This window comes from Tupaia chinensis, unplaced genomic scaffold, assembly GCF_000334495.1.
Source record: "Tupaia chinensis unplaced genomic scaffold, TupChi_1.0 Scaffold000290_1, whole genome shotgun sequence".
Taxonomy (NCBI): Eukaryota; Metazoa; Chordata; class Mammalia; order Scandentia; family Tupaiidae; genus Tupaia; species Tupaia belangeri.
Genome location: NW_006159775.1, coordinates 3357401 through 3373277, shown reverse-complemented (window position 1 = coordinate 3373277; position 15877 = coordinate 3357401). Strand labels below are relative to the sequence as shown.

At 36.2% G+C, this 15877-nt stretch overlaps 1 pseudogene; it reads left to right on the top strand.

Annotated features, from left to right (window-relative positions):
* Positions 1-12262: 12262 nt before the first annotated feature.
* On the top strand, positions 12263-15547 carry LOC102480127 (peptidyl-prolyl cis-trans isomerase FKBP3 pseudogene; annotated as a pseudogene).
* Positions 15548-15877: the final 330 nt, after the last annotated feature.

Sequence of the window (15877 nt, the reverse complement as noted above, 5' to 3'; positions counted from 1 at the left end):
TTTCCCTACTGCAGGTTATAAGACCCTTAAGGGAGAGGTTCTCTCTCTGTATCCAGAAGAAAGAGTCATCTCTGAAGACACGAGGGCACAGAGAAGAATATAAACAAACAGACTGCTAAGTAGCCCCAGTTTATTACCCTTAGATCATATCCTTTTTAGACCTTTCATGTCATTCCATGACTGGGCACTTTTCATCATACCTACTATGAAAAACACTCAGGCTTAACTGTCCCTTCGAGTCTTCATTTCCTTATGAAGTCTCCTGAGTCATGTAAAACTTAAATAAACATGTTAATCTGACTTTTAGCTATAGGGGCCTCAGCCATGAACCTAAAATGGGTGAAGGAAAAGATATTTTTTCTTCCCTTCGGTAAACAAGGTGGTCTTATTAGCAAATAGATTTTTGTAGATTTTATACAAAATGGGAACAAGAATAGCAGTTTTCTATAGCAACAATAAAAGTCAAAGAGTAGAATGAAATGTTGACAATACATTGCTAACTTTTAGCTATAGGGGCCTCAGCCATGAACCTAAAATGGGTGAAGGAAAAGATATTTTTTCTTCCCTTCGGTAAACAAGGTGGTCTTATTAGCAAATAGATTTTTGTAGATTTTATACAAAATGGGAACAAGAATAGCAGTTTTCTATAGCAACAATAAAAGTCAAAGAGTAGAATGAAATGTTGACAATACATTGCTAATTTATTTAAATATAAATTATATATATTTAAAAACTCTCTCTGAACAGTCTCAATAAAAGCTTATGTATTGAGGCCAGCAGTCGGTGTAATGTCTATGTCGCTGGACTCCCATGTAGTTGACCCTGGTTTGAGTCCCAGACCCAGTGGCTTAAACTCACTCCGGGTGCATGTGCGTGCATGCCCAAAATTCCAAGAGGAGAATGGAGGAGAAGGGATTGCGGTGTGACCACCTCCCTGGGGGTGATTTCTTCCTTTCTGTCTCTCTGTCTCTGTCTTTCTGGCAAGCACATGTGCCCTATAGAAAAAAATTCTCAAAAAAAAAATCTGTATATTATGCTGACATACTAACCTATATTATATATTAGATTTTACAGTAAGATTATCCAAGACCCTTTTTTAAACCTAAATCAGAATTATTTAAAGCCACTTTTAGGCTAACTAAATGCAAAGTTTGGAGATAGTTTTTATACTCTTCTTATGCTAAAAGTACAATATTAAATTATTCTAAATACTGAACAGATTCCTACATCCTTTACGAATGTGCTATACTTATATATCTAAGCAAGTACCCCTTAAGCTGTGTCATAGGATTTCATCCATCTCATCTGCTTGTCATAAAGCATGTGTATCTGCCTTCAATCTATATGGTTTCTTTGTAGAATACCTATAATCCAACACTTCATCAGAGAACATAACCTCAGACTCTCTCTGGGCAGTCTTAATAAAAGCTTGCCTGAAAGAATACAATTTACAGAATATTAGTTGTTTTAAAGATGTAAAGTACTATACCTTTTTGACATGTTTTCAGTTTTATCCTGACTCAGATGAAACCAATACCGTATTTGGATATTATTACCCCACTACATGACAGTTATTTTTCCTATGTTTTATTACTCTTTCAAATATATCAAAGGGCACTATATTTAAAAAGTATATGAAATATAGCAATACATTTAAAAAGTTCTTATTGACATTTTTTTCTCCATTCTATCACTAAATGGTCCCATACAAAATTCTATGTATGAAGTTGGAGTGTATATGCGTGTGTGTGTTTGTGAGAGAAAGAGAGAGCAAGAGAAAGAGAAATGGAAAGGTTTGAGGAGGCTGAGTATGAGGATGGATCTGATAGCAGTCGTTGGACCCAAGAAATCAGTATCAACTCCGTATAAATTTATTTTACTGAGTATCTCCTTCTATCTTCTCTATCAAACATTAAGTTTAATTTTGACAGTATTCGAGATCTTTGGTCTATATTTTTCTATTGTTATTTATACTAGTATTGCATTATTTTTTTTTGTTGAATTGACCTTAAATTGGTTGTAAAAAGAAGTGAGCTATGAGAAAAATGAAAATAAATCAAAAGTGAATGCAAAGGAAATGTTCAATAAAGATACAGCTTGTGAAATTCATGTTGTTTAACAAACTATCAATATTAATTTCTTCACTATTAGGGAGAAATTAAATCCTTATTTTCTAAGACAGTCATGATGTTATCTGATCCATAGCACTGTCTTAACACATTTACCTATTTTCTAAAAGGTAGCACTCTATAAATCTGAATCTAGTGACCTAGAATAAAACACACCTCACCTCAATTTCTGACAGATTCTGCTGATGACATTACATTTACTGGGTCAAAACGCAAAAGGTGGGATACCTTACATGCACCCTAAAGATTTTGCACATTTTATAGTATCATAGATCTCATCAAAGGTCACCTGACAAATGGGTCAGACCAGTATATACAAAATTAGTACACATCATCTTCACTGTCCAATAGATTCAAAAAGTGTTTTACTTCTTTGATTAATGATAGAAGATGCCACCATTTATACATGTCTGGTAAAACTATCTTGATATGCCCAAGATCATGACCTTTTAATGTTTCACAGGTGTAGTAACATCCTAAATATTTGCAAGATGTTTGCTCCCATCCTCTGGATCTCATGTAGTTTATCAGGACACCTAGTGGGGGCAGCAGGTGGTGTGGTGATTAAGGTGCTGGACTTCCACATGGCTGACTGCAGTTCAAGTCCCAGACCCAGTGACAAAAATCACGCTAAGCATGTGTGCATTTATGCCCAAAATCGCAGCAGGAGAAGGAAGGAAAAGGGATTGCAACATGACCATCCCCCCCAGGGATGATTTCTCACTTTCCCTCAGTGTCTCTCTCCTCTCTCCTGGTGAGTATATGCACCTTATGGGGAAAAATAATAATAATTAAGGCACCTAACAGAATTTCTTCCTAACTACCAGTTAAATTAACTATTTTTTTCATCTGTTTGATGGACTTGTATTATAGGCTGTGGAATATCAAAATGAAAAGAACCTTCCAGATTCTGTAATAATAGAGATATGAGATTTAATATATTCTTATGGCAGGACAGTAGAAGCATATTGCTGTCTTCCAAATGAATTGCTTCTGCTTATATTTGCTGATAGGAACTTTATAAAGGAGTATTTTCTGCATCTATAGTTGTATAGCATGGAATAGAAGCACTGTAGAATTGTTGCAGTGAAGACATAACATCTGGAGCTACAGTTGCAAATCTCCAACCGAATTTTAGGTTTGCAATCCTTCTCCAGTACCCAAGTGACATTTACACCAAACAAGGAGGCAAAAGTGTGGATACAGTGGGAATCACTGTTTTCTTCTTTGATTATGACATTATTCTGAAATTCCCTCAGAAATGTGTATTACTTCTCGTCAGTTTCCTAAGGGACATTTTATCTGCTTGCCACTCTATCCATGATGTTTATTATAATTGTGCTACTCACGTATCTGACAGTTAAGTGTATCCACCAGGCTTCTACAAGAGAGGGAATGAGTCTTTTGATAACAGAAGTGAATTGTGATTTAGTGGTTCAGATTTCATAGTCTTGTCTGTATCTGTCCAGCACTTTCCTTTTCTTTGCTCAGTGAATCTCTGCTTCTGTACCAATGCCTAAAGTTAGGGTAAGAGGCCTGGAGGTCTCTTGTAGGTGCTGGATTTCTGCTTTCATGAATGAGCTGGTGACAAATTCCTGTCTTCATTAGAGCCAACCATGGACTTGATCCTGTGTCATTTTTGCCCTGACACTTCAGGAGATGAGGAATTTCTTGAAATCTAACATAGGTGCTTTCTTATTTTCCATTTATGTTATGAATTAACTTTCAATGTCCCTAAGTCTGTCATTTCCTCTGTGTATTCTGTGAAGGGTTATCTGAAAAAGTTGTCTGTCCACAGGCTTTATAAACATAATTGTTGCCATAGAGACTAGTTAAAAAAACAATTGATTTCTCAACACCTTATTTTTCAAATGGACTTCATTCCACATGACCACTAGTAATAGTTGTACAGTGATGCTAGCACATGGCTCAGATTAGGAGGTTACATTTTTTCCTAGGGAGCAAGCTGGCCATATACTTCTTGGCTATATGAGAAAATCAATCTTGGAGTCCCAGTTTGAAGCTCTAGGGACACTAGTTGCTACCAAATACTATAACAGTCAAGATACTATCAGCAAAAAAGAAGACATTATAAAATGATAGTATGGAAAGCTAAATAAAAGGGAGATTTTATGATCTGAGGCTGTCTCTCACAAGTCTCACAGCCACAGAAAAGGAGGGGGGGAATTTCCATGCTGACTGTCTTCCTTGAGAGGTAATGGTACATCTGAGTTGGCAAGAAGAATGAAAACTCTTCCTAAATAGTCACAGAGTCAACAAAGCAGCTAGTAAAAGTTACAGTGTGCCTCAAACATGGCCTTAGATGCCAGAGGGACTAGATTCTAACAACTAAAGACCTTAGGGTGAACACCTTCTCAGTTTGCTAGAACATACCACAAAGAAACACAGAAAACATACCAGATCCATTGATGACATGATACTTCATAAAGCACCATGAGAAGAGGAGTTATGCATATTCTTTGAATTTGAGTACAACTGAAATAAAAAATATCAATGTCTGAGCCTAATTGTAATTGACTAGAATCTATGATCAGCCATCAATCAAAAGAGCATTCAGAATAGAGATTGTTCAACTGACAACTAAACAGTTTCCTCTGCCACCTGAACATATGGTTTGAGAATTCCTACCCACAAAAGTTATACACACATACACACACACACACACACACACACACACACACACAGTGTGTTAATGTGCTGTGCTAACAATAATTGAAGCAAAATTTTGGAGCTGAGCAAACAGAAATAATTCTTAATATCCATCTCTCTATTCTGAATACCACCAGGCATTTCCATTTCTAATTCCAACAAAATGTTTACCCAAATGGCCTACTGTGTTAATCAACATTATTCAACTAAAACTGTGCAAGTTTTCTCTTCAACACACATATGTCTACAACTGAGTGCCATTAAAAAGTTACATTTCTAAAACAGCAAATACATTTGCACTTATTTTTCTTTACTTGAATCTGAGACTAATTCTAACTGGTTGTACAAAAAACGTATACATTTTACGGAGGGACTAGCACAGTTATTATTGTTAATCAAGCCCTGTGGCATCAGCCCAACCAGTGATGACTATCACATGTCTTATTTGGCCTTCAAATGTTCCCTCCGCCACAGCACGCTACTGCTAAGTTAATTATAACCTAACATCCCCATTAAGTTTATGAGCATGTGTTGTCTCACGGTTTTCAAAATTTAATCGTAACTTTTGAAACAAAAATTTCCATCATAGTAAAACTGTACTTTTCAGTAGAGTTTAATAAATTAGAAATGAAAAACTCATGTTTTTCTGCTTTTCAAATATTATAGTGAAAATTGCTAAATAATAAAGGTCCTTTGTGACTCAAACAAACAGTATAATGTGTCAAAATACAGCCCCAAGACAATTTTTATGAGCAATTCACCAGATTCTAAAAAGAAATGCTTTAAGGTACAATATGACATTGTTAATACATACCCAATAGTTTCAAGGCCTTTTTATTGAATTATTTATCTTAATAATTTGAAGGCTTAAAAATGATTAATGATACTTAATATGTCATGCTTTCTGTGATGATGTTCTTCTATATATTGTCTCTTATTAACTTTTTCTTCTCCAAGCTCATTTTCCTTACAAGATTTAGGCACCTTGGTAGAAATATATCCTAAGAAAAGTAATGTTTCCAAGTCCAAATGTTCCGATGTCCTGTTCAAGAAACAGTCACATCAAAAGGTTCATATTTCCCTAACTTATTATTAAAAATAAGAGATTTCTGGATTTACTTACATAGTATATAGCTTGTATTGATATTTAACTATTGCTCTTTCAGGCACTCAAACTCTTTGTTGCTCATCTCTGTTGATCTGCAAACTCATTTAGGAAGAAGACTGCAACAAAGCAACCACTTATACTTACTGAACATTTAACACACACTAGACACTGTTCTAAATGCTTCACATTCATTACTTTATTTAATCATCACAATAATTCTTTGGAGGAGTTACTATTACTATACCATTTTTATAGTAATAGTAAACATATCATAACCAACAGGTGGTAGAGAAAGCTGTCATATGCAGGAGTGGAATTAGTCACACTCTTAGCCACTTTGCTGCACTACCTCACATATGGGAAAACACAGGAAAATACAGACTGTTTACTCTAAAATGACAATCTTTTTTTTTTAAACTAAAATGTAGCAATTAGCTTTTAATTCTATACTTGCTCAAATATTTTATGTGTGTGTGTGTGTGTGTGTGTGTGTTTATAAGAATCAACCAAATTTTGAAGAATGGCACTGGTTAAAGCATATGGTTCAAAAGGTTACCAGAAAGGAAAATTTACAGTCAAGAGTAGGTTGATTTTCCTGAAAGGTACATTTCTCAGACCTCTCAGAGATCTGTCATAAGGTAACCTTAATAGAGGAAGTTATAACTTATGTGTATACTATTCCAGGTGCCAGCTGGTGGTACAGTGGTAACACAACTGTACTCACATGGTCGTGGGTTTGCATCCCGCACCCTCTTTGAGCCTACTAAGAAGACGTGTCCCTGTGATCTGGGCTTTCTAGACTGGGAATAAATTGAGGCAGGAAGACCCTATTAGAGGTGCCTCTCTCTGTCTCTCTGTCATGGAGGAAATAAATAAATAGACTAAAAAAGTGTACAGTATTCTAAAAGGTGAACAACATATATTAAGTTGCTTGAAAGCATGTTCTAAGGTTTCTGTACTAAGGAAATATTTCTAAATAGATCATATCTACTCCCTAATTATAATTAATTCTATTTGGTATAATTTTAATACTAGAATCTCTCTGCACTAAACCACCTTGTGTCTACTCTACCAATTCCTCAAGATTACAATAATTTGTCAAAGCAGCCTTCTATATAGGAAATGCTTCACCAGTGAATGCATGAGCCAAAGTGTTCTATACACACACAAATGCCCTGACCAGTTCTTACAACCTCCTTCATCTATCTGTGCTTTCCACCCACTACAAACTTGCATTTATCTTGGCTCCCACCCACACCTCACAGAAGTCTTTCTAGCTCAAGGAATATATAAATAGCATAGTAAATTCCAGAAGAGCTCTAATTCTGCTTAAGGAGGATCAAACCTTTTGTCTCCCTGCAGAGTTTTCATCCTTGGCAAAGGAGAGCCCCTTATTCCACCTAAAACATGAAGAATAAGGAAGATAAACAGGAGGTTAAATAGAATGGGCTATGCCAATTATAATATTAAAGAAATAAGTAACTGAAGAGGTTAAGTGCTTGTGTCACCTAGTATTGATTCTTTCCATAATCCATTGGAAAATAAAGAATGTAATTAAACAAATGTATGTGTATTACTGTGCTCACACTTAATTTTTCTGATTTAAACATCTAGCATTCCTACTATGCCATAAGGCTTTAAATTACTCTCTTGGAATTATTAATAACAACATTAGGCATCCTAAGGCAATTCTTTGTAGTTAAAAGTTTAGCAATTACATTGAAATTATTAGCATTGGTTTGTAGCTAAACTGGTGAAATTAGTTTAACTCTTAGGTTTAAAATAGTTTCTTTTATTTAATGTATTAATTTCAAATTGAATATTATTTTCCCTAAGTAGCCTGCATCAAAAGTATTTGTAGAAAAAGTGGTTATTAGAAGAGGAAACTATTCACACATTGAGTCATTTATTCATTCAAAAAATATTTTTGAGTACTTAGCTATTTATCAGATATTTGTATTACAGTGGTGAAAACAAAGCCTAGCTGCTGACAGAGTTTACATTTTACTAAAAGAGACAGACAATTAATCCATACACAAATGAGTATGTAATTCCAGATGCTAAGAAGAAATCTACGAGAGGTTAAGGGGTAGTAAGGGTAGGCATTAGTATAAATATGTTGTTGGCCTGTTGGAGAAGGTTTCATTGAAAAAGAGACTTAAATGGAGTGAGGAAGCAAGTTAGAGCTGTTGAGTGTCGTTAGGTAACACTAAGAGTGTCATTGAGGAAACTAAACACCAAAGCTCAGAGACAAGAGAATAAGGTGTTTCTGCTATTTTTATAAATTAATACTAACAGTAGAGGATAAACTGTGCTCTGCAAAGTTATGTACTGAAATTAATTGGATTGAATGAGAATTAAGGTTAAGAATAATCATGCAAAGTCATTTTAATTTCTTTTTAAGATTTTTGCCATAGGGCACATGTGCTCACCAGAGAAAGAAAGAGACAGTGAGAGGGAAAGTGAGAAATCACACACACTCTGTGGGTGGTAGCCACTCCACAATCCCCGCGATCGCTTCTCCTCCATTCTCCTGGAATTTGTCACATGCATGCACACAATCCTGGCATGACTTTCAAGCTCCTGGGTCAAGAACTTGAATCATGGTGGGCCCTATGTGAGTTGAGCACCTTAACACTATGCCACTTGCTGGCTCAATCACTAATATTTTTAAAGCAAAGAATATAACATTCATTGATACCACCAACTGGGTTGCCTACACAGGTATTTAAGCATGCCTGGTCAAACGGCTATCGCGATGGGTATATAAAGCATGCAAAAACAATAGATTACAAATTAATTGTCCACATTTAATATCAGAACAGAGCTGCAAGAGCTAAGAGAATGAAGAAGAAAATGAAGTTTTAATAGCTTTGGACAGCCATTCACTAGGCATGAAAGAGAGTCTAATCCACACAGCTGAAAGCCACACAAGGCAGAGTAAGACATGCTGGTAGTGGGGCCTTGTTTTTCCATAGTGAACACTTATCCTCAGTGCAGTAGCTGAGCAAACATATTTGCTAAACAAAAGCAAAATCCTTCCTGTGGAAGTAGCAATAACTTGGCATGTTGGCTCCTTTTGCCTTGGAAAAATCACATGTAGACCCTATTAACTGTACAGCTTGGCATTGTGCTGACATCATTACTCTGTTCATCAATCAAATAGATGCTAGTCTGCATTGCTGAAATATATATTACAGAGAGAAAAATCAAGATGTTTTGTGGAAGGAAAACTGGGCAGTGTGTCTTAGGTCAATGAGTAAGCAGGAGTACTAGAAAATAGTATCAAAAGGTAGCTAAGTAACCAGACCAAATCCTATCAAGCTGGCAGCCAGGAGCCAAATCATATGGATTTTGGACTTCGGATTTTATGGTAACTGTGATAAGAAGCAATTGGAATGTTATGAGAAGAGAGATAAAATAATTTGTCTTCCATTTTAAAAGGAACACCCTGGCAATAGCATGGAGAATGGGATCTAGGGCCCAAGAAAGAAAAACTGAAAATGAGTTAAATTGCTATCCTGACAAGAGATGGCAGATTAAACACCATCAAGTCATGGTCATGGTATTAAATGGTCAGATTGTAAAAATGATTTTGAAGGGAGAGCTAATAGGATTTTCCAATAAATTTGATGTGGGTTGTGAGAAATAGAGATAGAAAATAACTACAAAATATTGTTTGTTTGGTTTTTTTGCTTGACCCAAATTAATATAAATATAAATGCCATTTACTAAGCTAGGCTACACAGAAGAAGGAATAATTTTAACAGGGATTTAAAAAGAAAACAATAGTCTCGTCTGCCTACTTCTTGTTCTATTTTTTGTGCAGGTCTTTTGAACAAACAATAGAAATAAAAACTGCTAATGATTGCTTAGGTCCATGACATGTAAGCAATTATTCCTAGGGAGAAAAAGAGGACATAGGTAAATGTGGCCGGTTGTTTAGAAATAAAACCAAGTCACCTTCTGGCTTAGTGACTCTTTTGGAGATTCCTTCAGTATTACCATGAAACATGAAGTTTTGTGTGAAAATGGAAAACTTAAGTTAGGTAGGTGGAGCTCTGCTAAACTGTGAAGAGAGAAAGGAAAGGAATATGTAAATATTTTATGCAAAAAATCTGCAACTCAATTTTGAAAGCGCATAAGAACTATAAAAAAGAGAAGGATAAAAGTCAACAGCTTGGAAATGAATTTACTTCTGTTGACATTCAAAAACTAGAACTGTTCGTGCAAAATATTTAAAATAATTATATTTAGTTGAATATAAATGTAATTATACTTCAAATATCTATGAAATACTTATTCAGTGCCGGAGACTCTAACAGGTGCTGAGGATAGAGAAAAAAAAATTATCTTTGTGGAGCTTAAATTCCAATGGGTGAGATAGCTAAAGAAATTAGAAACATAAAAATGTATAAAACTGTGAAAGAGAACCAAAAAACATGAATCAGAAGCAGTCTACATGAAGTTAATCAATGAAAATATTAGAACTAAGGTGGTCATTGACATCTCTTAAAATACAAAAAAATTGGAGCCAGCAGATGGCATAATGGATATATTCTGGACTCTCACATAGTCGATTGTGGTTCGCGTCCCAGATCTGGCGACTTGTAACTCATGCCGGGCACATGTGCATGCAAGACTAAGATCTCCAGAGGAGAATGGAGGACAAGGGATTGCGGCATGGTCACCTCCCTCAGGGGTGATTTCTCACTTTCTGCCTTTGTTTCTCTAGCAAAAGCACATGCCCTATAGTAAAATCCTCTTAAAAAAAAAAAAAAGAATTAAAAAACTTAGACTGGAAATCTGAAGAGAATCAATAAACTGGAAAATCACTAGCTTGCATATAGAGATCAACATCATTTTAAAATATGAAGAATGAGTTACAGACTGAAGAGTAATATTGTCTAAAAACATTTCTCGTAAGAGCTCTAAAATGGGGTCAGCAAATTGTTTCTGTAACAACAGAGGATAAACATTTTAGACTTTGTGGGCTTGTGACTACTCAGTTGTGCCATTGCAGTGCAAATGCAGCCTTAGACAATGAATAAACAAAACTGCGCCTGTATTCCAATATGAGTTTATTTACAAAAGCAAATGATGGGTTGATGAGGCCTATGGGCTTAGTCTGCCAGCTTCTCTTTCCTGAAGGAAAGAGAAGAATTGGTAGAGAAGCACTAACTTGAGAGGTTAAAGTAAAGAATTTTCCAGTAATAAAGAAATTAATTAGTACTCCATTCAACAAGACTCTCTGAGAACTAAATAGAAGTAATAAAAATAAATCAACATAGATACATTATAGTGTAACTGCAAAATATCAGAGACAGAAGAATCTTAAAAGCCACCTGAGGAAAAGAACTGCTGACGTACAATGAAGCACTTATTCTACCAATGGCAGATTTCTTATCACCTCAATCATGCCAGAAGAAAATGGAATAATATATGCAAATTATCAGCCTAAACCTCAACACTGAATAAGTATTTCATAGATATTTGAAGTATCCTACTAATTATTATTCTAGAAGGAAGCCAAATTAAATCACTTTATAATGGTTTGCTGCTATTGAACACATACTGAAATCTGCAAAGCATAAACTTCAACAAGAAGGAAATCCGATACGGAATGAAGGAATGGGATAAAAATACACACAGTTGGCTCTCATTATTCACAGTAATTATTTACTATTAAATTGCTGAAAAAAAATCTGAATTTAAGAATACTGAACTATAAGGTCCTAGTGGAAATATATATGTATATATCCATATTTGTTATATAGTTACATTTATAGGTATTGATCTATAGGTTTTATTTAAATGTATACCCCAATTTCATGCATTGAAATTTGGTTGCCTTCGGACCAGCAGTTGGCGTAATGGCGATGACGCTGGACTCCCATGTAGTCGACCACAGTTCGAGTCCTGGACCCGGTGTCTTAAACACATGCCGAGCACGTGTGTGTGCGTGCCTAAGATCCCAAGAGGAGAATGGAGGAGAAGGGATTGCAGTGTGGCCATCCCCCCTGAGGGGTGGTTTCTTGCTTTCTGTCTGTCTGTCTCTCTTTTTATGGCAAGCACACACGCCCTGTAGCAAAAACCTGTCTAAAAAAAAATATTTAATTGTTGTTATGCTGGTATTAAGACACTAGAAATTTAACTAAGATATTAAGAAGCAGGGCCTATGATAGGTAACTAGAATTAGATAAGGTCATCAGGATAGGGCTTGCATGATTAAATCTTGGAAGCTTTTTAGAAAATTTACACACAGACACACATATACACTCTTGTTCTCTTGTCATGTGATACTTTGAACCACCTTGGTACTCTGCAGAGTCCCCACTAGCAAGAAGAATCAAATATGGTCTGTTTTGCCCAGGGCTGGAACATCTTGCAACCGTCAGAAGCCCCCACTATTGCTATCTCTAGTTATCTCTGCATGAGAGTGAAACAAGAAGGCAGAGAGTATGGCCTTGCTCGGCCTCAGCTTTGTGTTAGTGGACTCAGTTTGCTCAATATTCTAGGCATGTCACAAATGATCATGAAAGCTATGAGTAATGACTTTAGAGTTACAAATAAATTCTGGCGAGTAGGCAAATTCCCAAATATGGTATCTGCTTATAATGAGGATTGACCATATATCTGTCTGTATTCAATTATATATTTCTACTGTAATATTTACTATATTACTATTAATTAAAAAACAATATGTGGTTCATTTGTTCTTTGAAACATAAAACTTCAGGCAGCAAAACAAGATAGAGGGCCAGTGTTCATGAAATAAGTAACCTATGTTATATTCTGTATTTCTCTGGAGAATAAATTAGAGATATCCAATTTTGCAGAAAAGAGTTAACATAATAGGTCTGACATTGCCATCCTTAGATACTTGCAAAGGTACATATTGGCTGGCATCTCGAAACTAACAATTCAGGAGAGTCCTATCATACCCTAAATGATCAGAGTGTCTCACTGTTCACTGGATCTAGTATATTTATACATATAAATGTTTAATATCTCTTTTTCCTTGGGACTCTAATGAGCCTTCCTGGAATACATCCCACTCACGCTGCCATTACCCAGTGTTGGAGGAATTAGTGAGCCAGTAGGAGAGTCCTCATGGAGATTGTGTCTGGTTTTCTAGAGGCCTGTGTGCCTTTTCCCTGTGTTGGTTTCACTTTGTATCCTTTGGCTATAACAAATCAATAAATCATAGTCATAGTATGACTATATACTGAGTCCTATTGGTCTTCGTATTGAATCACTAAAGCTAACACCCACAAGTGAATTTGAGTATTTTGTGTAATTGGTCTTAGAGAGGAAGGAGAGCCCACCACTTGTGACAATATGATGAACTTGAAGGACATTATACTAGTGCAGTTAGCCAGATATAGACAAAAAAAATAATGCACATCTTACTTATATGTGGAATCTGAAAATATAGAATTCATGGAAGCAAAGAGTACATCATTGCTTACCACAGATAGTGGGGAAAATTGGAAGAGTCTGATAAAAGTTATAAAGTAGCAGTTTTATATAGAAAGTATAAGCCTAGAGATCTAATGTACAGTATGCAAACTACAGTTAAAAACACTGTATTGTGGGACCAGCAGATGGCCTAATGGTTATGTTGTTGGACTCCCATGTAGTCGACCATAGTTTGAGTCCCAGACCCGGTAGCTTAAAACACAAAATCCCAAGAGGAGAATGGAGGAGAAGGGATTGCATCATGGCCACCTCCCTAGGGGTGATTTCTAACTTCCTGTCTCTTTATCTCTCTAGCAAGCTTATGCATCCTATAACAAAAAACATCTCTCTAAAAAAAGAATACTGTATTGTATAGTGGGAGTTGCTACAGGATTAGATTCTAGGTGTTCCTGCCACACACGCAAAATGTAACTGTGAGGACATGAATATGTTAATTTGCTTAACTGTAGCAATCATTTTACTGTTTATACTTAAATCAAAACATCATGCTGCACACCTTAATTATACACTATTATTAGTAAAAATAAGTGTTTAAAACTATAAATTGAAATGTATAATTATTTGAGGTATTTTTTTCAAGTTTGTTAATTTCTTCTTTCAGAGAGGAAGAAACAGAGAAGCAGACAGACAGGCCCCACCAACAGTGCCCTGATGCCATGACATATCCCCAGCATTAGTCAGTCAGGATCATGGGCACACATGCATACACATAGCAGGTACAGCAAGGCCTTGGGCTGTGGACCTGGAGCCCTCGCATGGAGTCCATCATCGTGGAGCATTGAGTTACTGCTGCACCGCCAGCGGGCCCTATTTGTTAAAATGTTAAGGAGTTAGCCTTAGAAAGTGTCCTTCAGTCACAACAGCATATGTACTAACAACATTCCCCCCCCCCACTGTAAACAGCTATAAACCAGACAAAATTGATAATGCATCTTTATTTTAGGGCATCGGAAAGGAGGCAAAGAATATAATCCATAAGAAAAAGCAAAATTCAAGATGAGTTGTACATCAGCCCAGTTCTCTGTCTACATTCTTCTCTTGTGGTGCAGGGAGCTAAAGCTCAAGTGTTTCAGCTCAACTGAGCTCGGAAGTGAGACCTTGTCCAGCGCCGCCCAAGCAGTGCAATAGGGGTAGCCGACTAGGAGATCACAGAGAGCTTCCTGGAGTGGGCGAAACTCTGTGCTTCTGCCAGGGCACCCAGAAGGGCTGGAGTCAGGACGATCTCGAATGAGATGTTATTTACCAATAAAACGGGTAATGAAGACTCAATGTAAGATGCAAAAGTCGTAACTCAGAGTTCAGAGAGTCATACTCATGGTCCCTAAGCATTGAGGACTTGGCCAGGAAAAAGCTAAAAAATGTGTAGTGTGAATGCAAGAGACTTAGAACTGAACTTTGATAGATCTGTTAGATCCAAATATTTAAAATATCTACTTTCTTTTTCTTCCCCATTTAAAATATGCATTTTAAGAAAAGCAGTGGCAGCGGGGGAAGATGGCAGCTGGTCCCCTGCAGGGACCTGGACCGTGGAACAACTGTGCAGCGAGCTGTTGCCCAAGAAGGACATTATCAAGTTTCTGCAGGAATACGGTTCAGATTCGTTTCTTGCAGAGAACATGAATTCCTAGGAAGCATCAAAAATGCTGCCAAGACAGCTAACAAGGACCATTTGGTTACAGCATATAACCATCTTTTTGAAAGCGAGCATTTCAAGGGTACTGAAAGTATAAGTAAAGTATCTGAGCAAGTGAAAAATGTGAAGCTTAATGTAGATAAACCCAAAGAAATCAAATCTGAAGAGACTCAGGGTGAGGGTCCACCAAAATACACAAAATCTATTCTTGAAAAAGGAGATAAAATCTACTTTCCCAGAAAGGGAGATATTGTTCACTGCTGGTACTATAAGACGGGACTGCTTTTGATACTAATATTCAAGTAAGTTCAAAGAAGAAAAAAAGTGCCAAGCCTTTAAGTTTTAAGGCTGGAGTAGGCAAAGCTATCAGAGGATGGGATGAAGCACTTTTGACTATGAGTAAAGGAGAAAAGGCTCGACTGGAGATTGAACCAGAATGGGCTTATGGAAAGAAAGGACAGCCTGATGCCAAAATTCCAGCAAATGCAAAATTTTTTTGAAGTGGAATTAGTGGATATTGATTGAAATGCCAGTTCTTTAGATCTAAAGACATCAACAACAATAAAACTTGGCCTTGAAGAAACTTATGTAACAAACTAGAGCTTGTTACTATTGTAAGGGAAGACTCAACGGGAAAATTCAAGGAGTTAGAATTTGTTCATAAGTTATCTCAATTTTTGAAAAATGTAATCCTTTATAAATCGCTAAAGTCTAAAATATTTTACTACAGGCTATGTAAAATATTGGTTGAGATCTGTTTTTCCTTTGACCTCATTTTGTAAACTAAAAGGCTCAATAAAAATGTGTCTATTGTCTGGAAAAAATAAAATAAGATATGCATTTTAATAGTCTTTA